At 38.1% G+C, this 25,147-nt stretch overlaps 1 protein-coding gene across 6 annotated transcripts in view; it reads right to left on the bottom strand.

Annotated features, from left to right (window-relative positions):
- ARMC2 (armadillo repeat containing 2) overlaps positions 1-25,147 on the bottom strand; it is a 143,838-nt gene that overhangs the window by 34,689 nt on the left and 84,002 nt on the right. The gene's annotated exons all lie outside the window — the stretch shown is intronic.

Below are 25,147 nucleotides of genomic sequence, written 5' to 3'. Positions count from 1 at the left end.
AAGACAAAGAGCAGCAGATTTTAATTACCAAAGGGGCTCAGGACATTGGAGAGCACCAGGTGCCGGTCTGGAAGGCCAGTCCAGCTGGGAACTGGGTGGGGAGGGGAGGCAGCAATAGGGTACCGGGTGTGGCAAAAAGATGGGAGAAGATGGACTATGGGATTTTCCAGGGACTCCTCTACCAACACCAATTTGTTCCTGCTTGTTCATGGAAAAAAAAAAAAGGAAAAAGGAAAAAACCTCTTCTCTGCCAATGACTGACAAGAAAAGAAGCTGCTACTTTTATATTGGAATCATTTGCCAGCTGGTCATTGTGATTTTACTTTTTCTTACTTCTTTCGATTCTCCTCTCCTTACTTTGCCTACCTTTCCCTTCCTCTAATTTCGCCCAAATTTCAAAATTCATAAATGGGAGTCTCTGTATTATACAGCAAGACACAGTATAATCAAAAGAGCACACAACCTGACATTAAGAAAGGATGGCACTTAACACTGAGGCCAGACCTGGAGCTGGTACAGCCTGCAATCAATCAACAGTGGTCATCCGTTCAGGCATCCCGGCTCCCAGCTGCAGAGGGGAAGTAGAAGTTAGCCCTTGGATCATTCTTGAATGCTTGGGGGCTGGGGAATACTCACATAACCACGCGATATGGTCCTGCTCTCGAGTTTATAAACTACTGCGCAGACAAGGCTAACACAGGTGGGGAAATACGAAGACTATATATACTCAGCAAAAAGCCAAATGCTGAAGAGGGTTTAGAATTCCAGCTCCAGAGCCAGGTCATCTGAATTCGTACACGTGACTTTACTTAAGCTCCCTGTGCCTCAATTTCCTAATTTGTAAAATGGGAGAAATATTGTATTGTGAGATGAAGCAAAAAAAGGAAAACATAAGTCTTGCTGAGTGATGGATGATTCAGGCATTGTTCTGAATCTTTTTCAGGTAATATCAATAAAATATTAACTTAAAAGCATTAAACAATTGTAACCGAGAAATTAGGATTTCAGGGGTTATTTTGATTACTGAATCATTATATGGATATTCCTTTTTGCTTTCTGGTATATTGGAGTAGACAGATACCTGAAATCTCTACATTGTAATCCAGCTGCCTCGATCTCTGATAATGACCAGATGGTCCTTAACTTCTGCCTCTGTGATTATAAAAACCTTGTGACTAACCTTCATTTGTATTCATTTATCCAGGTTTTCAACTTCAGAGTCTTGTAATCACTCAAGACAGCCCCTAATATTTTTTAATGAAGGGTGCTGGGTCAGTCCAGAACTAACCCACTTCTAGTCCAAAGTCAACTTGATAATCAAGACTGGATCTAACCAAAGTGAGCCCACCTGATATGCACAGTAGCTTAGACTTAAATCTACATGTCACCTGTATTTCATCGTAATACTGAAGATCATGCCCAACAGCAACAAAAAATGCCCATCGTCAAATTCAGACTGCCATTTTCTTACAAGTGTCCTATGCCTAAGCATATAACCAGTCTGCACATGCTCAATAATTAGATCACCTCATAAATACATCATCTGGGACCACTGTGCTCATTGTCCTAAACCCTGCCCATCTTTTTCTCTAATAAAACTATCAGAATTACTGTAGTTCGGTGAGACAGGTTTTGGGCCGTGAGGCTATCTGCTCTCCTACTGTGTGCCTAGTGATAAAACTTTTCCTCTCTTTGAAACCCTGGTATCTCAGGAATTGGTCATTAAAATGCATCAAGCAAAAGAATCCATCAGCTTTGCCCAGTAACACTACATGGTCTTTTGAGAGTTTAGAAGGCACACCTGGCTGTAGGTGAAGCAGGCTTCCTTAGAGATCATCGTTCTTCATTATTCACATTCCCTCTACCCATTGTCACATGCGGTCTCCTCGGGGAACACTAGGGCTTTTCTTTTTCTAAAAATTCTCTTTGGTCCTTTCCTCTTTTAAAAGTTTTTGATTCCAGTATCTCTGTGGATCCTAGCTTTGCATAGATGCTTTACACTGAAGTAGGGAAGAAAACTCTAGGCTTTAGAGTAGAAAGAGTTAAAGCTGCCACAATAACTCCTTCCTGCCTTCAGAAAGAAAAAGAAGGGGGTGGTTCCAGGCAGCAGCAGTGCCAACTGCAGGATGGCATGCGAGATCAACAAACGGGGATGACAGATTGTGCTGGCTTACAGCACCAAACTCCCAGCAACTGCCATGTTCGCTGTTCCTGTCCTCTTTTTCAGGGGTGGCGAAGGCATCTCTTTTTTCCCTTTCACCTCTCTCAAACAGAATCTCCACAGATTTGGGAGTAGGGAATGGGCCAAAATAGGAGTCTCACAAGAGCTCGGAAGTGACTGTGTTTCCTTATTCATATGCCAGTGCTCCTCTTTTTCTTTTTTAATTAGAGAAAGCTGTGGGTTTACAGAAAAATCATGCGTAAAATATAGGGTTCCTATATAAAAGCTTACATCTTGCCCTGGTATGGTACATTTGGTACCACATAATTGAAAGCACATTTTTGAAATTGTACTATTAACAATAGTCCATGGTTTAATTTTTGTGTTGGGCAGATCTTTGATTTTTTTTTTTTGCTTTACTTTTTAATTTAATAACATATAGATAATGTAACATCTCCCCTATTAACCCCTCAAATACATAATTCATGCTGTTAATTACATTAACAATGCCGTGCTACCATTCCCATCATCCACTACCTAAATGTATCCATCATTCTAAATAGAAACTGTCCATTTTATGCCTTAACTCCCTATACCCTACCCCGCCCCATCCCCTGGTTAATCTATTTCCTATTCTGACTCTCTGAGTTTGCTCACTCTACTTATTTCATATCAGTGAAACATTTGTCCTTTTGGGCCTGGCTCACTTCACTCAAAATGATATTTTCAATATTCATCCAATCGTCACATATATCAAAACTTCATTCCTTTTTATAGCTTAATAATATTCCACCATGTGTATATACCATATTTTGTTTATCCATTCATTAGTTGATGGATACTTGGGTTGCTTCTTTCTTTTAGCAATTGTGAACAATGCCACTATAAACATTGGTGTGCAAATATCTGTTTGAGCTCCTGCTTTCAATTCTTCTGGGTATATACCTAGTAGCAGAACTTCTGGGTCATGTGGTAATTCTATATTTAGCATCCTGAGGAACTATCAAACTGTCTCCCACAGTGGCTGCACCATTTTACATTCCCACTAGCAATGAATGAATGTTCCTATTTCTCCACATCCTTTCCAGTACTTGTAATTTTCTATTTTTTTTAATAGTCGCCTTTCTAGTGGGCATGATATCGTATCTCCTGGTTTTCACTTGCATTTCCCCAATAGCTAGTGATGTTGAGCATCTTTTCATGTGCTTTTTGGCCGTATGCATATATTATTAGGTGAGAAAGTCTAATTAAGTTCTTTGCCCATTTTTAATTGGATTGTTTGTCTTTTTAGTGTTGAGTTGGAGGACTTCTTATATATTCTGGATGTTAAACCCTTATCAGATATGTGGTACCAGTCCGTTATTCCTTTGGTTGGATTTATCCTAGATATTTGATAATTTTAGCTACTACTGTAAATGGAATCTGTTTCTTGATTTCTTCTACCAGTTGTTTGTTACTAGTGTATAGAGACACTACTGACTTTTTAGGTTTTGCTTATGTGCCCTGCCACTTTGCTGAATTTATTAGCTCTAGGAGCTTTGCAGTGGATTTTTCAGGATCTTCTGTATATAGAATCATGTCATCTGCAAATAGGAAAAGTTTTACTTCTTCCTTTCCAATTTGGATGTATTGTATTTCTTTTTCTTGCCTAATTGCTCTGGCTAGAATTTCCAGTACAATGTTGAATAACAGTCATCACAATGGGCATCCTGTCTTCTTCCTGATCTTAGAGAGAAGGCTTTCAGTTTTCCACCATTAAGTATGGTGTAAGCTATGGGTTTTTCATATATGCCTTTTATCATGTTGAGGAATTTTCCATCTTTTCCTAGCTTTCTAAGTGTTTTTTACCAAGAAGCGGTGCTGAATTTCGTCAAATGCTTTTTCTGTGTCAACTGAGATAATTATGTGGGTTTCCAACTTCATTCTGTTAATGTGTTGCATTACATTAACTGATTTACCTATGTTGAATTACCCTTATATACCTGGGATAAAACCCACTTGATCACGATGTATAATTCTTTTGATGTGCTGTTGGATTCGGTTTGCTAGTCTCTCATTGAGGATTTTTGCATCTATATTCATAAGAGATATTGATCTGTAATTTTCTTTTCTTGTAGTATCTTTATATGGCTTTGGTATGAGGATGATATTGGCCTCATGGAATAAATTTGAGAATGCTCCCTCCTCTTCAATTTTTTGGCAGAGTTTGGACAGGGTGGGTGCTATTTCTTCTGGGAATGTTTGGTAGAATTCTCCTGGGAAGCCATCAGGTCTTGGGCTTTTCTTTGTTGGAAGATTTTTAATTACTGATTAAATCTCCTACCATTCATTGGTTTATTGAGATACTTTATTTCTTCCTGAGACAGTGTAGATAGTTTGTTTCTAGGAATTTGTCCATTTCACTTCGGTTATTTAATTTGTTGGCATACAGTTGTTATAGTATCCTCTTAAAATCCTTTTATTTCAGTGAGGTCAGTGTTAATATCCCCCTTTTCATTTCTGATTTTAGTCAGTTGTATCCTCTTTCTTCTTTTCTTTGTCAGTCTAACTAAGGGTTTGTCAATTTTACTGATCTTTTCAAAAGCCAACTTTTGGTTTGCCAATTCTATTATTTTTTTATTCTCTATTTCATATATCTCCACTCTAATCTTTGTTATTTCCTTCCTTCTGATCACTTTATGGTTTAATTTACTCTTCTTTTCCTAGTTTTTCCAGTTTTGAGGTTAAGTCCTGATTTGAAATCTTTGTACTTCTTTTGTAATGTAAGCATTTAGAGCTATAATTTTCCCTCTCAGCACTGCCTTTGCTGCATTCTATAAGTTTTTGGTATCTTGTATTTTTATTTTCATCTGCCTCAAGACATTCTCCGATTTCTTTTGTGACTTCTTCTTTGACACACTGGTTAGAAGCACATTGTTTAATTTCCACATATTTGTGAATTTTCCAGTTTTCCCTCTGTTATTGATTTCTACCTCATTCCATTGTGTTTAGAGTAGATACATTGTATAATTTCACTGTTTTATTTGGTTTTTTAATTTTTTGAGACTAGTTCTGTGACCTAAGAGTTGGTCTGTCCTGGGAAGTGATTCACATGCACTTGAGAAAAATGTGTATTCTCTTATTGTTGGGTGAAATTTTCTATATATGTCTGTTAAATCTAGTTAGAGTATCATTCAGTTCTTCTAGTTTCTTATTGATCTTCTCCCTAGATGTTCTATCCATTATTGATAGTGGTGTATTAAATCTCCTACTACTACTGTAGAACCTTCAATTTCTCCTTCAATCTGTCAGTATTTATTTCATATATCTTGGAATTCTGCCATTAGGTGCATATATTTATAATTGTTAGATCTACTGTTCACTTGACCCTTTTATAATAACATAGTGAACATCTCTGCAGCTCAGTAACAGTCTTTTTGTTTTGTTTTGTTTTGTTTTTGTATGGGCAGGCACCGGGAATCAAACCTGTGTCTCCGGCACGGCACGTGAGAGCTCTGCCACTGAGCCACCGTGGTCCACTCATCATAACAGTTTTTTACTTAAAGTCTATTTTGTCTGAGATTAGTATAGCTTCCCAGCTCTCTTTTGGTTATTATTTGCATGGTATTTTTCTTACCATCCTTTTACTTTCAACCTACTTGTTTTTGAAATTAAGGTGACTCTCTTGTAGTCAGTATATAATTGGGTCATGCTTTTTATACATCCTACCAATCTCTGCCTTTTGACTAGAGAATTTAATGCATTTACATTTAAAGGAACTACTGATATCACAGGATTTTTTTTTTTAACATGGACAGGTACTGGGAATTGAACCCAGATCTCCAGCATGGCAGGCAAGAACTCTGCCACTGAGCCACCGTTGCACTGCCCAATACTGCAGGATTGTATACAGTCACTTAGCTATTTAGCTTTTGTAATTCTTATACCTTTTTTTTTGGAGGGGGGGTGCATGGTCCAGGAATTGAACCTGGGTCTCCCGCATGAAAGGCAGGCATTCTAACCACTAAACTACACATGTACCCAGTCTTATACCTTTTTTTATCCCTCAATTCTTCCATCAATGCCTATTTTCATATATGTTTGATTTTTTGCATTGTACTATATTAAGTCCTTCTCATTTCTATCTGAATACATTTGTTCTATATTTTTCCTTGTTGAGGTTAAGATTTAACATCCTAAATATATAACAATCATGTTAGGTTTGATACCAACTTGACTTCAATACCATGCCAATACACTGTTCCTGCACCCTCTTTTCCCCTCTTTTTTGTGCTTGCTACAAATTATATCTTTGTACACTGTATGTCAAAAGCCATTGATTTATCATAACTTTTCATGCATTTGTATTTTAGCACCTATAGGAATTAAGTGGAGTTACACACCAAAAAAAAAAAAAAAAAAACCAATAAAATTATAATTACCCAAATGGTTATCTCTACCAGAGGTCTTTATTTCTTTATACCACTTTGAACCACTGTCCAGTGTTCTTTCTTTTCAGCCTGAAGAACTCTCTTTAGGATTACTTGTTAGACAAATTTAGTACTGGTGATCTCTGTCAGCTTTTGCTTATCTAGGAATGTCTTAATCTCACCCTCATTTTTGGAAGTCTTGCCAGATATAAAATTCTTGGCTGGCAATAGTTTTCTTTCAACACTTTAAGTGTTACTTTTTGCCTCCATGGTTTCTGATGGAAAACCAGCAGTTAATCTAATTGGAATTCCCTTGTACATGTTACTTTTTTCTTGCAGCTTTCAAAACTCCTTCCTGTCCTTTGCATTTGACAGTTTGACTACTACATGGCAGGGCATGTTTCTCTTCAAATTTATCCTGCTTGGTGTTTTCTGGGCTTCTTATATGTACACATTCATATCTTTTACTAAGTTTTGGGAAGTTTTCTGTCATTATTTCTGTTAATATTCCTTCTGGCCCTTTCTTTCTTCTCCTTCTGGGACTCCCCTAATGCATATATTGGTAAACTTGATGGTGTCCCAAAGATCCCTTAGGCTTTATTCATTTTTTTATAATTCCTTTTTCTTTCTGCTTCTCAACCTCACTCATATCAATCGCCTAGTCTTTAAGTTCACTGATTTTTTATTCTGCTAGCTCTGCTGCTATTCTGCTCTTCAAACCCTTCTGGGTATTTTCATTTCAGTTATTGTGATCTCCATCTCCAGTAATTCTATTTGGTTCTTTTTAGAAAATGTCTATCTTCTTATTCAGATTCAAATGTCTATCTTGTTATTCGGATTGTCATATTGTTCATTCATTGTTTTCCTGATACCCTGTAGTTCTTTCTTTGTGTTTTCCTTCAGCTCCTTGAGCATATTGTAGATCACTTTTTAAAAAAGTCTTTGTTCAGCATATCTACATTTTTGTCTTCTTCATTAGTAATTTCTGGATTTTTATCACTTCTTTTGGATGAGCCATCATTTCCTATTTCTTTGTTTGCCTTGTAATCTTTTGTTGTACTCTTTATATTTTAATATTAAAAATGTTAACTCTGGGATTTATTCCCTGAGATATCTGTTTCTTGAGTTTTTAACCATGTGGTGACATGACAGATTTTGTTGGTGTCAGGCACTAATGGAACCAAGGAAATCTAAGCAAAAAAGCACCTTTCACTATCTTTGCAAGTTGGCTTTGCATTGGATGGTGCTTTCCTTCTGAGTTCAGGCTGACCGGAAGGTCCGCCCAGGTGAAGGCAAAGTGCAGGGTCCTGCCTATCTTTTCTGGGCCTGTGTCTTCTCTGGGCTTGTTCTTGCTCATGGGCTTAGGAGTACCCCAGTGTACAGGAGTTGGAATGTCCCCTCTACTTTCCAGGAAACAGACCTTTTCCCTCTCCCAGGTGTTTCACTGGCCAGACTTAAAGCAGATAAGACATGCTTTTGGCAAGGCCATCTGCTTCAGTTGTTTCTTATACTGCTTTTGTTGTCTCAAGCTGCTTTTGCCTGGAGGGCAGCTGCTTGGGGGAGTGGGGATAGAGCACATTGGAGAGGATTTTCCCAAGTCAATCTTTCCCAGTCAGAACAAGGCCAAAGACCCCCAAGGAAGCATTGGCCAGTTCTAAATTGCCCTGGAGAGAGAATGAAGGAGGAGCCAGGAAGGGTGCTAGAAGCTTCTTCCACATCTCCCCAAAATTGTGCTTGTTTTTCTTCAACGTTTTTTTTTTATTTAGAGAAGTTGTAGGTTTACCCAAAAGTCATGCAAAAAAATAGAGCACTCCTATATACATCCCTATCATTGACACTTTGCATTAGTGTGGTACCCTTCTTACAACTGATGAAAGAGTGTTAAAATGGTACTGTTAATGACAGCCCATAGTTTACATTAGGTGTATTTTTCCCCATATACCACCCTATTATTAACACCTTGTATTAATTTCATACATTTATTATAATTCATGAAAGAACATTCTTAAACTCATTCTATTAACTCCAGTCCATCATCTAAACATGGTACACCATGTTTGTTATACAGTCCTATGCTTTATCTTCTCACTTTCATCATAGTAACATACATGACCAAAAACTTCCTCTTTCAACCACATTCACATGCATAATCAGGGCTGTTGATTACATTCACAATAATATGCTACCATCACCACAATTCATTTAAAAACTTTTACAATCAATCTAAACAGAAATTTTGTACAAATTAAGCATCAGCTCCCCAATCTATATCCTGATAATCTAAATTCTAGATTCAAACTCTATGAGTTTGCTTGTTATAGTTAGTTCATATCAGTGAGATCATACAATATTTGTCCTTTTTTGTCTGGCTTATTTCATTCACACAATGTTCTCAAGATTCATCCATGTTGTTGCATGTATCAGGACTTCATTCCTTTTTATGGCTGAATAATACTGCACCATATGTATATACCCCATTTCATTTATCCATTCATTGGTTGATGAACACTTAGGATACTTCCATCTTTTGGAAATCGCAAATAATGCCAGTAAGAACATCAGTATGAAAATATCTGTTCAAGTTCCTGCTTTCAATTCTTCTGGGTATGTATCCCTAGGAGTCGAACTGCCTGGTCATATGGTAATTCTATATTTAGCTTCCTGAGGAACTGCCAAACTGCCTTCCACAGTAGCTGCACCATTTTACATTCCTACCGGCAATGAATGAGTGTTCTATTTCTCCACACCCTCTCCAACACTTGTAATTTCCCAGTTTTTTAAATAATAGCCATTCTAGTGGGTGTAAAATGATATTTCATTGTGGTTTTGATTTGCATTTCCCTAATAGCTAGTGATGTTGAGCATCTTTTCATGTGCTTTTTGGCCATCTGTATATCCTCTTTAGAGATATGTCTATTCAAGTTTTTGCCCATTTTTAATTGGGTTGTTTGTCTTTTTATTGTTGAGTTGGAGGACTTCGCTGTATATTCTGGAAATTAAACCTTTATTGGATATGTGGTTTCCAAATATTTTCTCCTGTTGAGTATGTTGTCTTCACTTTTGTGACAAATTCCCTTGAGGCACAAAAGCTTTTAATCTTGAGGAGTTCCCATTTATCTACTTTTTCTTTTGTTGCTTGTTCTTTAGGTGTAAAGTCTAAGAAACCATTGCCTAACACAAGACCTTGAAGATGCTTACATACATTTTCTTTTAGGAATTTTACAGTCCTGCTCTTACATTTCATTCTGTGATCAATTTTGAGTTCACTGTGATATATGGTGTGAGACAGGGGTCCTCCTTCATTCTTGTGCATATGTGTGTCAGTTCTCCCACCACCATTTGTTGAAGACACTGTGCTTTCCTACTTGAGTGGATTTGACAGTATTGTCAAAAATCAATTGGTGGACTTCCGGAAAGATGGCTGACTAGAGTAACTTCAAATTAGCCCTGCTCCACGGAAAAGTTAGAAAAGGGACAGGAACATGACTGAGGCAGCAATTTGGGACTGCGGCTGACCTAGGAGAGCCTTCTGCACCACATGCAGAAGCCCTGGTTGCAGAGACCGAGGAACTGAGTGGCAGAAAGCTGGAGCCTGGCACAGAGGCGCGGAGCACATGGGAGTGCATGGACAGGAACATGGGACTAGGAAGTAAGTTAGGCCACGTTCCTTGGGCCCACTACCCTCACCAGCACAGCCCTGTAACTGGAGACTCACCCCACACCCCATGCACCTGAACCCTGTCACCCACTTCCATTCCCCATGCTCCAGGTACCCCCACCCCACCAGCCCCCAGTGCACATACCTGCCACACAACCCCACCCCAAGTGCAGCCCAACCCACCTCTCCTACACCCCTCCTGAGCACTATCTCCCCCTCCCTGTTTCCTGCAGTCTGTTGCCAGTGCATAAAAGTTGGGGGAACTAACCTCCACACCTAGGATACCCCTGCCCCCGCCCATAGTGTGGTACAGCCTCATCCCACCCTCTCTGAGGTCAGCACATCTCTTTACAGCATTTCCAGGCCCATGCATGTGCACGGGCCACCAATCACATCTTTCAGCTCTGGGAACTGCACTTTACAGCAGTCCTAGAACCATGCATGCGCGTAGCCCTCAGCCTCACTTCCCAGCTCTGAGAAAGTGTCAACCTGTGCAGCCAGGTCACATCTGCCCCCAACCCACACAGGTATAATGCTGACCTGCTGCCACAGCTCTAAGCATGTACACAAAGGACCCTGTGCCTTAGACCAGCACACACCAGGGTTATGCCCCCCAGATCAGAGCAGCTGCATAGCTACATCCTCCCTGGTCGCTGGGAGCCGATATTCACAAGCATCAATGTAATATCTCCAACCTGCGCCCATAACTGCCCTAAAACAAATCACCCTACTGAGTGCTCCACCCCATGCCCTGCTTCCTGCTATAAATCATCCCGCAAACACAAGGCCTTAGACTCCTGAAAGAAATCAACTCCCAAAGTAAATCAATCAAGATATTTACATGTGATGAAGACAGCAGATCACTAAGCATATCACAAGGCAAACAGATAAAGCCCAGCCTAATGACCAAATCAAAACACCAAAGGAGACACCGACTGTGGAATAACTAATCAAAGCTGTTCATATAACTCTGCTTAATAAAATAAGTGGGATAGCAAATGACATAAAGGAGATCAAGAAGACAGCAGAAGAGCACAAAGAGGAATTTGAAAGAATAAATAGAAAAATAGTGGATATCACAGAGGTTAAAGAATCTGTTGACCAAATAAAAAACATACTAGAGGTACACAACACCAGATTTGAAGAGACAGAAGAAAGAATAAGTGATATAGAGGACAGGATAATTGACTTCGAAGACTCAAAACAGCAAATGGCAAAAAAATATGGAAAAAATTGAATTGGAACTCAAGGAAATGATAGACAAAACAAAGCACACAAATATAAGAATCATTGGTGTCCCATAAGGAGAAGAGAGGAATAAAGGGCTAGGAAGAATAGCTGAGGACATAATGAGGGAAAATTTCCCAACCCTCATAAAGGACATACATATACAAGTCAGGAAGCCCATAGAACTCCAAACAGAATAAATTCAAATAGACCTTCGCCAAGGCACATACTAATTAGTCTGTCAAATGCTGAAGAGAAGCAGAAAATCCTGAAAGCAGCAAGAGAAAAACAATCTACTACATACAAGGGAAATCAAATAAAACTGACTTCAGACTACTCAATTAGCACTCTGGAGGTAAGAAGGCAATGGAATGATATATTCAAGCTCCTGAAAGAGAAAGACTTGCAGCCAAGAATTCTGTACCTAGCCAAACTGTCCTTCAAAACTGAGGGAGAGATTAAAGTTTTCATAGACAAAGAAGTCCTAAAAAAAACTGTCTACAAGAAACACTAAAAGGAGTTCTGCCGGCTGAATAAAAAAGACAGAAGAGGGAGGTCTGGAGGAGGGCACAGATTTGAAGAGTACCACTAAGGGTATTTTAAAGAATACAAAGAGAAAGAGAGAAAAGAATATATGGATCTGAAAAATAAAATAAAAAAGATAAGATAGTGGAATCAAGAAACGGCTTTTCAGCAATAACTTTGAATGTTAACGGACACACAGATTGGCAGGATGGATTAAGAAACATAATCTAGCTATATGCTGCTTATAAGAGACTCATCTTACACACAAGGATACAAATAGATTGAAAGTGAAAGTTCATAAAAAGATTTTCCATGCAAGTTGTAACCAAAAGAAAGCAGCAGTAGCTATACTAATATAGGACAAAATAGACTTTAAATGTAAAGACATCATAAGAGACAAAGAAGGACACTGTATACTAATTAAAGGGTCAATTCACCAAGAAGATATAATAATCATAAATGTTTATTATATAAGGTGACAATAATAGCAGGAGACTTCAATACACCATTCTCCTCTATAGATAGAACAACCAGATAGAAGATCAACAAAGAAATAGAGAAGTTATATAACTTGATAAATAAATAAGGCCTAACAGATATACAGGTCATTTGCACTTCAAAGCACAAGGTTATAAATTTTTCTTTAGTGCTCATGGAACACTCTCCGGGATAGATCTTATGCTAGGGCACAAAATTTATAAATTTAAAAATATTGAAATTATTCAAAGAAGTTTCTCTGATCACAATGGAATGAAGGTGACCAAAGAAAGAGAACATTCAAAAATATATGGAGATTAAATAGCACACTCTTTAACAATCAGTGGGTCAAAGAAGAAATTGCTAGAGAAGTCAGTAGCTATCTGGAGATGAATGAAAATGAGAATAAAACTGATCAGAACTTATGGGATGTGGCAAAGGCTGTGCTGAGAGCGAAATTTATTGCCTTAAATGTTATATTAAAAAAAAAAAGAGCAAAAACCAAGGACGTAACAGGAAACCTGCAGGAACTTGAGAAAGAACAGCAAGCTAACCCCAAAGCAAATAGGAGAAGAGACATAACACAGATTAAAGCAGAGATAAATGAATGGGAGAACAAAAGAATAATAGAAAGAATCAATAAAACCGAAAGTTGGTTCTTTGAGAAAAATCAATAAAATTGACAGGTCACTAGCCAGACTGACAAAGAAAAAAAGAGAGTGGATGCAAATAAACAAAATCAGAAATTAGAAGGGGTGCATTACCACAGATCCTGGAGAAATAAAAGAAATCATAAGAGGATACTGTGAACAACTATACCCAACAAAGAAGACAGCTTAGATCAAATGGACAAATTCCTGGAGACACACAAACAAGCTACACTGACTCAGGAAGAAACAGACTCTCAATAAACCAGTCACAAGTAAAGAGATTCATTCAGTCATCAAAAACCTTCCTACAAAGAAATGGCCAGGGCCAGATGGCTTCACAGGGGAATTTTATCAAACATTTCAGAACGAACTAATACCAATCCTGCTCAAACTTTTCCAAAAAAATTGAGGAAAAAGAACTCTACCTAACTCATTTTATGAAGCTAATATCATTTTAATACCAAAAGCTGGTAAAGATACTAGAAGAAAGGAAAACTACAGGCCAATATCCCTAATGAGTATAGATCAAAAATTCTCAATAAAATAGTAGCAAATCAAATCCAACAGCACATCAAAAGAATAATACACCATGACCAAGTGGGGTTTATACCAGGAATGCAAGGATGATTCAACGCAAGAAAGTGAATTAATGTAATACAGCTCATTGACAACTAAAAGGGAAAAATCACATGATCATCTCGACTGATTCTGAAAAATCGTTCAACAAAATTCAGCATCCTTTTCTGATAAAAACACTCCAAAAGACAGGAATGAAAGGTAACTACCTCAATATGATAAAGGGAATATGTGAAAAACCGATAGCCAGCATCATACTTAATGGAGAGAGGCTGAAAGCCTTTCCCCTAAGATCATGTACAAGACAAGGATGCCCACTGTCACCACTATTATTCTACATTGTGCTAGAAGTTCTAGCTAGAACAATCAGGCAGGACAAAGAAATAAAAGGCATCTAAATTGGAAAGGAAGAAGTAAAACTCTCATTATTTGCAGATGATATGATAATATACTTAGAATATCCTGAGAAATCTACAGTAAAGTTACTTGAGCTAATAAACAAATTCAGCAAGGTGGTGGTATATAAAATTAATGTGCAAAAATCAGTAACATTTCTATACACAAACAATGACGCAGCTGAAGAGTCAGTTAAGGAAAAAAATCCATTCAAAATAGCAACTGAAAGAATCAACTACTTAGGAATGAACTTAACTAGGGATGTAAAGGACTTGTAAACAGAAAACTACATAACATTGCTAAAAGAAATCAAAGGAGACCTAAATAGGTTGAAAGACATTCCCTGCCCATGGATAGGAAGGCTAAATATACTTAAGATGTTAATTCTCCCCAAATTGATCTACAGAATCAACATGGTACCAGTCAAAATTCCAACAATGTACTTTTGAAGATTTGGAAAAGCTAACTACCAAATTCATCTGGAAGGGAAAGAGACCCTGAACAGCTAAAAGCATCCTAAAAAAAGAACGAACTGGGAGGATTAACACTCCCTGACTTTAAAAGCCATTATAAAGCCACAGTGGTCAAAACAGCATGGTAATGGCACAAAGACAGAAGCACTGACCTATGGAATCAGACTGAGAGTGCAGAAATAGACCACCAAATCTATGGTCAACTGATTTCAAAATAGCAACTGAAATCCTCTGAACTGGGAAAAAATAGTCTTTACAATAATGGGGCATGGAAGAACTGGATTATCAATAGCCAAGAGAATGAAAGAGGACCCCTATCTTACACCTCACACAAAAATTAACTCAAAGTGGCTCAAATACCTAAATATAAGAACTAGCACCATAAAATTTCTGGAAGAAAATGTAGGGAAACATCTTCAATACCTAGTAATAGGAGGTAACTCCTAAACTTTACACCCAAAGCACAAGCAACAAAAGAAAAACAGATAAATGGGAACTCCTCAAAATGAAATGCATCTGCACCTCAAAAGACTGTCAAAAGGGTGAAGAGGAAGCCAACTCAATGGGAGGAAATATTTGGAAATCATATATCAGACAAAAGTTTGACTTTGTATTCAAAGAAATCATACAACTCAGCAAAAGAACAAACAATCCAATTATAAAATGGGCTAAAGATATGAACAGGCATTTTTCTGAAGAGCAAATACAGATGGCTCAAAAGTACATGAGATGCTCATTTTTACTGACTATAAGAGAAATGCAGATCAATACTACAATGAGATACTACCTCATACTTAAAAGGATGGCTGCTATTCACTATATTACCTAACTGTAATACAATAATTTAGTACACTGAAAGAAGCTGAATGTGAGAATGACAGAGGGAAGAGGGCTGGAGGCACAAATAAAATCAAGGAAAGATAGATGATAAAGACTGAGATGGTATAATCTAGGAATGCCTAGAGAATACAATGATAGTGACTAAACGAACAAATTAAAAAATGTTTTTGCATGAAGAAGAACAAAGGAATGTCAATATTGCAGGGTGTTGAAAATAGATGGCAATTCATATTTTAAAACTTTAACTTCTGTATAAGACTAAAGCAAAAAATGTTTATTTGGTAGAAAATTTATAATTTGACCAGTGCATTTCCTAATACATTGGAGAGATGGAAATACTAGCAATCAATAAGAAGGAGGGGTAAGGGTATGGTATGTATGAGGTTTTTTTTTTATTTTTTAAATTTCTTTTTCTGAATTGATGTAAATATTCTAAGAAATTATCATGGTGATAAATATACAACTATGTGAAGATGTTGTAAGTGACTGATTATATACCAAGAATGGAATAATCATATAGTAAGAATGTTCGTTTTTGTGTGTTGTCATGTTTAAAAAAAATTAAAAAAAAAAAAGAATGGCTGCTATTAAACAAACAGGAAACTATACATGTTGGAGAGGATGCAGAGAAACTGGGACACTTATGCACTGCTGGTGGGAATGTATAATGGTGCAGCCTCTATGGAAGACTCTTTGGCGGTTCCCTAGGAAACTAAATATCGAGTTGCCCAAGACCCAACAATAGCACTACTTGGTATACCCAGAAAAGCTGAAAGCAATGACACAAACAGACATTTGCACATCGATGTTCATGCAGCATTATTCACAATTACCAAAAAAATGGAAACAAACCAAATGCCCATCAACAGACGAGTGGATCAACAAAATGTGGTATATACAGAGAATGAAATATTATGCAGCAGTAAGACAAAATGACGTCCTGAAGCACATGACAAGATGGATAAGGCTTGAGGACATTATATTGAACAAAATTAGTCAGACACAAAAGGACAGATACTATATGATTCCACTTTTATAACCAGCACAAAGGTATAATCAGAGACTTATAATACAGAATATAGGGGACTTACAGATACATAGAAGCTAGAGATGGGTGACCCACTAGCTAATGAGGTTGAACTCCAATGTAAGGGAATAGAGAGGAGTGAAGGTGATTCTCTAGTGGGTCCAGAAGTAATATTACCATATTGAAGATGAACAAGATTGAAAGGGGTTGTATAGATCTACGTGTCCCACTGATTCACACTAGAAATATGAATGAGTTCTTATAAGAATTACTTCAAAGACATGATTCTTGTATAAAGAGTGTTTAAGTCCAGGGTACAGGGGGAAAACTGCTATTGCATGCTATGAGCTATGTTCAAAATGAAACCATCAGCACTACAGCAACAGCAGAAGTAAATAATGGTGTGAGGGACAAGAGTTAAGAGGAGGTTTAGATTTCCTATTTGGTGAGGGTGTGTTTATTGGTTTTTTCTTTTGTCTCTTGGGAACAATGAAATTATTTTTTTTTAAACTTTTTTTATTTTATTTTATTTTTTTTTTTTAACATAGGCAGGTACTGGAAATCGAACCTGGGTCCTCTGGCATGGCAAGCGAGCATTCCCGCCTGCTGAGCCACCGTGGCCCACCCAATGAAATTATTTAAACTTGAGAATGTTGATGGACTGTGGACTTTGGGCCCTCTACATGATGCCTGGTGAATGCAGGTGGCTGAAGGATGCACTGACCCAGTAGATTGGCGAACGATGGTGTATACTTATGAATAAAGGTTGTGCTGCTACGAAAAGGAACAAAGTCATGAGGCATGCAGTCAAGTGAATGAACACGTGGGACGTTTGATGAGACAAAATAAGCCAGGAACAAAAGAACAACAACGGTATGGTCACCTTTAGAAAATGCTTATAAGAAAACAAGGGGCTAGATTGCAAGCTTTTAGAGCAGACACATTAAGTCCAGAGTGGTGATTATTATTTCTGGATTTTGATAGGCTGTTTCATATATGTAACCTGATATTCAGAGATAAGAACAAAGCAGAACAGGTTGGGGTTAAAGTAATTCAGAACATAGGGGTAAGGAAGTCAGTGTCTATGTTTTAGAATCACACATAATCTTTGAGACCAATGGAAGAAAGGTTTATTTGGTCTGGAACTGAAATTTTCTGTAATGCATAATCTAATTCAACCTATCTGTATAGCTCATTTGAACAACTGAAACACAGGAAGCACAGAATAAGAAAGAGGTCCTTTAATCTGTATAGATTGTTGTAATGCCGGGAACCATCCTAGAGTATATTAAGCAGATAATCAAAAAGTATTGGCAAAGTCTGCTGAAGGAGGGGAGCAGGACTATGGAACTATTAAACTTTACTATCAAGGAATTCCCTGATACTGTATCAAACCTTAGGGATACCCAAATCAATAGGCCATACTCTTGATCATGAGGCTTACTCTCATGAAGAGTCTGTTGGATGTTCTCTTTAGTTTAGCATGTGTTGGGCTGCTAATGAGCAAGCATGTTCTGCAATCTGACTGGGCCCCACAGCCTTTAAATAAAATTACTTTGGAACAAAACAAGAAGCAGTACACAGCTGAACAGAATGGTCTGTGTTGCGTTCCAACAACAACAGCAGCAGCTGTTGACTGTTACTCTCCAAGTGAGATATACTGGCCTAAAGCCAATGAAGGAGGTTTCATCCCTACTCAGAGATGTGGAAACTGAGGCATCAAAAGACTCACCCCAAAGTCAAATGCTGGTGAAGAGAAGAGCCAGCATGTCAACAATCACCTCTGTACCTACAGATGATTTACCAGACTCCAGCTCCCCAATTCAAATCCCACATTCCCAGTGACCTCATCTTCCCAATCACCCAGACTCAACCCTAGTGACATCTTGGTTCCTCTGTATCTCATTCCTGTCACCAACTGGCCACCAAGTCATCTCAACTCAACCATGTCAAAGTCTCCCCGTACTTCCCCTTTTCCATGCCCACTGGTTAACCTGTGTGTAGATTGTTATCTGAGACCCCTTACTGGTTCCTCCTTCTGTGATCAGCACCAATACCACTTTTTGAAGCACAACTCTTACATCATTCCTTTGCTCAAAAACATCTAAAAAAAATACCACTGTCTGTTAAATAAATGTTCATGCCACATCTGATGCACCATCTGACCCCACAAAGCCACTGCTGCATTTCCTCACATCACTCCCTGTCCACAGTCAGCACAAGTGAGCACATTCCTTCTATCCTCACACACCTTAAAGTAACTGTTTTGCATAACGTTGATATCAAGCCATCACAGAAAGAATAAACTATGCTCATCAGACTCCACTTACATAAGAGAGGAGACTACTACACAGTAAAGGTAAGTATTTTACAAAGATTTTCAAAAGCAGGCTGAAACTGAAGGAGTCTTAAGGTGCTTAAATTAAGATGAACCCTCTCTTAATCAGAAAATTAAATTAACTAAGACACCCCATTAAAAATTTTTTGAAAATTTCTCATGCAATCTGGAATTGAGAGCTCAATCAAGATTTGTAATTTACAACATTTACCCAACTTTCCACCCCTAAACAAACCCAAACATTAATTGAGCCTACAGTTGGCTGAAGAACAGATGCATTTTACCAATCTGGAAAACAGTGCATTACCACTGCAAAAACTCAAATTAACCTTAAAGTGCTGAGAGTGGCTCAACAGTTTGCATAGGGTTTAACTATATAAAATGGAAGAATCTGAGATGTCAGAGACTCAAAATCAAGAATTTATGTAGAAAATCATTTAAAACTCAGAAGAGATTATACTTGATCCCTCTATATATCTAGTCACTCCATCAGAACTTATTGAGCACCTACTACATGCCTCCCAATGTGGCTATCACTCAAAAGCCCCAGGACAATGCTAGAATTTCACTGGGTTCAGTTCCTTTTAAAGCAGCAGACATAAATGAGGCATTTGGGTTCTGTGCTGAGTGGGGGAGGAGCCAGTTCCACAAGGCAAAGCAGCAGGAGCTAGAAAGAATGAACAAGCTAAGAGTTTTATTGTGTGGCCCACCCGGTCAGGGGTGGAAGCAAGGCCAAGACTGAAAAAAGGAGCGAGCTCAGCCAAATGCTCGCAGCACCTACTGGGAAGGTGCCTGCTGAGAGGCTGGGGCGAGAGCCATGAGGCATGCTCCGGCCAGAGAGGAGGCACAGGGCCAGCTGGGAGCCAAGTCACCATATAAAGGTGCCAGAGGAAGGGGTGGAGGTGCTTTCCTAACCAATCCCCACTGGCCCCAAAGAGGATGGAGGAGAAAGAGAGGTCAAGTTATCTCTGGACTGCTGAAAGGCTATAGCTGCGTTTGAGAAGAACAGCCCAAAAAAAGGCACATAGTTTGGCTTTCAGCCCACACTCTCCAGACACCCCAGGTCTCACTGTCAGCACCACAACACCTAAGCATTCCAAACCAGACAGTGTGCACTGTCTTATCCTAAAAGAAGTTTAAGTAGCAAAATAGGGGCATGACTTTCAAAGCAGCGCAAATGATGCATTTGGCAGTTCCGAGTGTTTGTAAAGGCGCTGATGATGGCAGTGCTGTTTTACAAATCACAGGAAATTGACCATATCTAAAAAGTGGAGAGGGTTAAACAGAACAGTTGTTCAATGGACAAGTAAGATGGGAATGTAGATAAATGTGGACTATGATCTCTGCAAAATAATGGCGGTCTTATAAAAGTCTTACTTGAGCCATTGTACTATGTCTCTTGCCCAATAAATATTTACAGAAGGCATAGGGGAGAATCCCTTCATGTTCTTTAAAAAAAAAGACAATTTTGCTGCGATGCTAAATGTAGCAACGCTGATGTCAGAGGCAGGCTCTGCTTTGCAAAGGTTGATATCAACCCTACTCATTCCAGCATTAACTAAGCCCATCTGTTGGCACATTTGGTTTGTACCAAATGCAGTTTACATCAGAAAGCAGACAATCTGTGCACATTTCTTAAATGAGAGTTGTCATTTAATTGAATTTTGGTCAGTGTTTTTAATGGATTCTTTACCTAACACTAAAGTTCAGCTTTTCAAACTGTATCGAGTAGACTGAAATGCTGGGTTTTCATCTCAATTTTTGTGTGTATGGAAACTGGAGTTAATCGTTGTACAAATAACTTGGACAAATTAACTTCACAGACAGGAGCCAAAAGAAGTTTCTCTGGTTTGCCCTGCGGAAGCCCTTTGAAAGAGCTGAGAGGGGTGGATTTCTCCTCTCGGAGACAGTTAATAAACAAAAGCCCCTGGCTGTCTACCACAGTCATACAGACAGAGACCCACTGCTCTGAAGGGCTATGTGCAAAGAGAAGATCTGTAAAGAAAACCATGTTTTATTTAAAATAAATTAGGGAAGGCAGAGGTTGAAAGGATATCATTACCTTCAAAGAGAATTTACCACTAATCACTCTCAACTCTGTTTTTCAAACTTAAGGTTTAGATATGAGTATACTGTATTTTCTCAAAGCAGGACACATTTGGTGATTATTTTAACAATACAGTTTGGCAGCTGTTTCACTACCAAAAGAATCAACAACCTGTGCCTTGTCCAGCGACTGTCACCCCCTCCCTCCCAGCAGCTAGTTCTGAGGGTCTCACAGGAGAAGACCATGTCCTGGGCTTGGCTCTCCTTGGACCAATTTCTGAAGTTTTATCAACACAATGGCCCTATTATCAAATGGGTTTGACTTTGGGACAGCTGGTTTTGACACAAGTCTGGCAGAGAAAATTCGTGGGAGAGTCTGGCTTTCCCACCCTCAGCAGCTGGTTGAAAAGGCAGGTGGTTATCACCACTCACGTCGGGGGACCCTCAGTCACACCTGGCTGGTGACGGGGTTCCTACTTTATCAGGGAGACTCACTTTCAGGGACAACCCCCCACCTCCTCCCGCAGAGAAAGATGTTGTGTGGCTGATCTGATTTTCACTTTAAGTCTCTGGAAGTTTTGGAGAAAACGGATATCAATATTGGAGAAAGGAACCACCTTAATAATTTATTCCATAGGTTCCCAAACTTGCTGCTCATATGAGTCACTGGAAGAGACTCTTAAAAGTAGGTTCTTGGATGCCATCCCAGACTTGAATCCAGTCATCTAGGGTGGGGCCTGAGAAAGTGCAATTTTTAAATCTCCCCAGGTGATTCGGATCATCAGCCAAGTTTGTGAGCCACTGATTCAAAGTCAAGAAAGAACTAGAAATCTTACCACCTTTACATCCTCTCCATGTTTTTAAAATACCACTTCTTAAAAATAACATAAATCCATGTCCCTTGTAAATATTCCCACAACACAGAGAAAGACTCCACTACCCTTCAAATTATGGACTGGCCTGATAGAAAAAGGGTGAGTACATTTAAAAAGACCCATTCTTACGTGCCAAAATCAGTCCTTATCGCAAGAAGAGAAGGGAGAAAGTAAAAGTAGCAGCGTGAAACCTTTTTACCCTTGGTATTTTTTCATATCATTGCCATCTTTTTTTTTTTTTTTTTAATGGGAAACAGCAGCAGATGGTGGGAGGGGGACTCTATGGCCCCCAACAGCAGCAGCCCTGGTGACACCTGGTTCAAAGCAAGATTTTGCCCCTGCTGGACTGTGGAAGCTCTCCACAGGGACTTCATTTGAAGAGGTGTGTGCAGGTGATATTTTATTTATTACTAAAGAAGGTTTTTCTTTGGAAATTGTTTTTTGTTTCCTTGTTCTTTAACAACACGGTAAGTCATGAACATGATTTAATTTAAACACGAGTTCCAAAACAGAGGCAACCCCAACCTCTCAGAATACAGATATCCTGTTGCTTGTTTGATTGTTTAATCACTTGGTGATAACTGCGTGTATTGAGACTATGAAGCTCCCAAAGAATATTTCTACCACCCAAGTTAGTCTTTCAGAAACATTTCCAAGGGCTGAAATAAAAATAGTTATAGGAAGTGATCATTGCATTTAAGTAGGTTGCTGGAGGGCTGATTTCCATTTCATAGATCTGCTCCAAGCTTTAATGTCCAAGTGAATCTCAGGTGTAGCGAAGCAATTCACCACCATAAATTAATTCACTTACATCAGAACACAGTGTGGGATTTCTGGAAATTACTCTAATTGCTGGGAAAAAGCAAAAGCAAATAGTTTTCAAATGGGCCCCTATGTCTGGGGGAGCATGAACCTGAGAAGCTGTGCTGGTCTGAAATAAGTCAAAAAACCATCATTTCTGTCTTGCTGTCGTGTATGGCAGTCCACCAATGCCAAACTGTGAAAAAAACTTATTTCCTCCTCTAAACTAGGAAGAGGAAAGTAAATATTTAAAGAAATATTTGAGTACTAAAAAAAATTTTATGATACTTCACAGATTCCAAAGCATTTCACATACAGTTCATTCTTTCAGCCCTGCTCATGTGAATGCTATGCTAAGCTTCATCCCAGATATTTTTTTCATCCCAGATTTATCAAGACAAGGTTTGTGTCCTTTAGCAACTCCCATAGTGGGTGAGGAGACTTTCTGTAAAGAACCAGAGAATAAATATTTATAAAGTGGTATGTAAGCTTTTGGTCAACAATTAAGGTATTCAAGTGGGATATAACTGCTTTCCAGTAGTCTGAGTTCTTTCCTTACTCTTCCAAAATATTCTGATTTTAAGGAAAATATAAATTATGTACCTATCTTCCTTACTAGAAAAAAATGAGAGAAGCTCAAAACTATAACATTTCAATTTTTAATGTTAACAAAAGACAGTATAGAATCAAAGTTTAATTTTTTAAAAATGAAAACATGACTCATATAAATATAAAATGAATGTATTAAAAAAATTGTCTCATTAATTAGGAAGTCAATATAATGGTAAAGTTGGTTCCAAGAACATTTGAAGAACCGGGCACTTACAAAGGTTTTCTAAGAATGTTAAAATAAGATTCCTAGGTCAGATACAAAATTGACTTTAGCCTCTAGGGTAATAAAATCATAACTTTTAAGGCTATCTTTTCTACCATATAGAAATCTACAAATTAATGTGTAACTTCATAGTGTCTAGACTCTAATCAAATAGCAAACAGCAAATTCAAACACAGATACATTCTCTTAGAGAATTAAATAATCCCTGGACAGGCCTGTTAAATCAGGCTCCAGCACAACATTGTAAAGAGAACCTTCCTCCCACCCCACAGTTTATTTCGAACATTTGAATGATTTTTCTTAATAATAGTGAAGTGGTTAAGAACATGGACTACGAAGACGTAGGGACTGGGCTCACACCTTGGCTCTGGGTACACTAGCTGGGTGCACTAGCTATGTTAAAGTCTTTCATCTAAAATGATGCACAGTTCACACAAGAGGCACAATAGTGGAGGTATTTCCAAAATGCCCCAGAGCTCACTGAGGGAAGAACTGGGTGGCCTTGGGAGTCTTCACAGAGAAGGAGACATGAGAGCTCCAGCTTGAAATATGAATTGGCCTTTGAAGAACTTTTATTGAAGAGTTCCTGAGGGCCTTCTCGTAAGAGACTACTCACACTCATTTTTACTTTAGACGTGTTAGGTATTATTTTTAACAAGCTTCCCCTGCTGCTTGCAATCAAATACTTGTAAAAGGGCAGGGGAAGACTACCAAAGGCAGAGGCAACAATAGAAAAGGAAATGAGAGAAAAACTACAAAAAGAAGATACAGGCATTTGAAGAACTTCATCAATAGACTCGGGCTCTTAGCGTGGGACAAACAGCCCCTATTACAATTATTAGCGCTTAAAATAATGACCCTGGGCATCAGAAAGAGGGCAAATCATATTTAATATCTTCTAAGAATGTAAGGAAATGTATAAGATTTTCACCACGGGATGATTAAAATAAGCTTGGTGATTAATGGGATAAATTATCCATTTTTTGATGGTTCTGAACATATAGTTTGCAAGGTGCTCTTCAGTCTTCTTTAGACCAAAATAATCTTAATAGGAAAACAAGGTTAAGTCAGCAGAGATAAACATGACTTTTTTGAATATCAATTTTGTGTATTGTGATTGGTGTAAAATGAAAAGCAGATCAGTGAACAGTAAGTGAAATTTTGTTTCAATTCAATTCTAGAACATTTAATCCCTCAAACAGAAAAAAAAAATCATACCCTTAACCATACTAACATCTTGAGTATCTAATATTGGCAAGATACCAGGATTTTTGTTGGTTTATTAACCATAGCTGCCATCTAAGCTGCTATTAGGGAAACAAAACGGTTTCTACTATTGCTATAAAACAACAGAGCTATTTGTCAGTACTCAACTCACAGGCTTCTTTCTTTTTCAAATATTACAGGTTATGACATAATTTGAAATCATGCGACTAAAATGGAAGCGCTTTCTTTCACCCACATTTGAAAATTCTAGAACAAGGCAAAGAGGTCTTTTCCAGTTTCAGTCATCTAAGATGCCCAAGATACCCACACCAAGACAAAAAAGAATAATGACAGTAAAATGAAATTACAATTAAAAACCATAAAATAAATATGCAAAGCCTAATAATCTACAACAATAATCTATAATAATAACATCTAATAGAAATCTTTCAATGTCATCTTAAAAAAAAATCAGGAATCAGAATGTCTAAACTTTTAAACATCCCAGTTCACTGGGTAATGCATTTGTCCAAAGATTACAGTTATGATAATATATTGTTCCAAAATGTAAACCAATAAATATTTCAGGGACACTTAATGAACCACAGATTATGATTATGACTACTT

Source organism: Tamandua tetradactyla, chromosome 5 (genome assembly GCF_023851605.1).
Source record: "Tamandua tetradactyla isolate mTamTet1 chromosome 5, mTamTet1.pri, whole genome shotgun sequence".
Lineage (NCBI taxonomy): Eukaryota > Metazoa > Chordata > Mammalia > Pilosa > Myrmecophagidae > Tamandua > Tamandua tetradactyla.
Note: the sequence above shows the minus strand (reverse complement) of the source record. Positions and strands in the feature narration are given on the sequence as shown.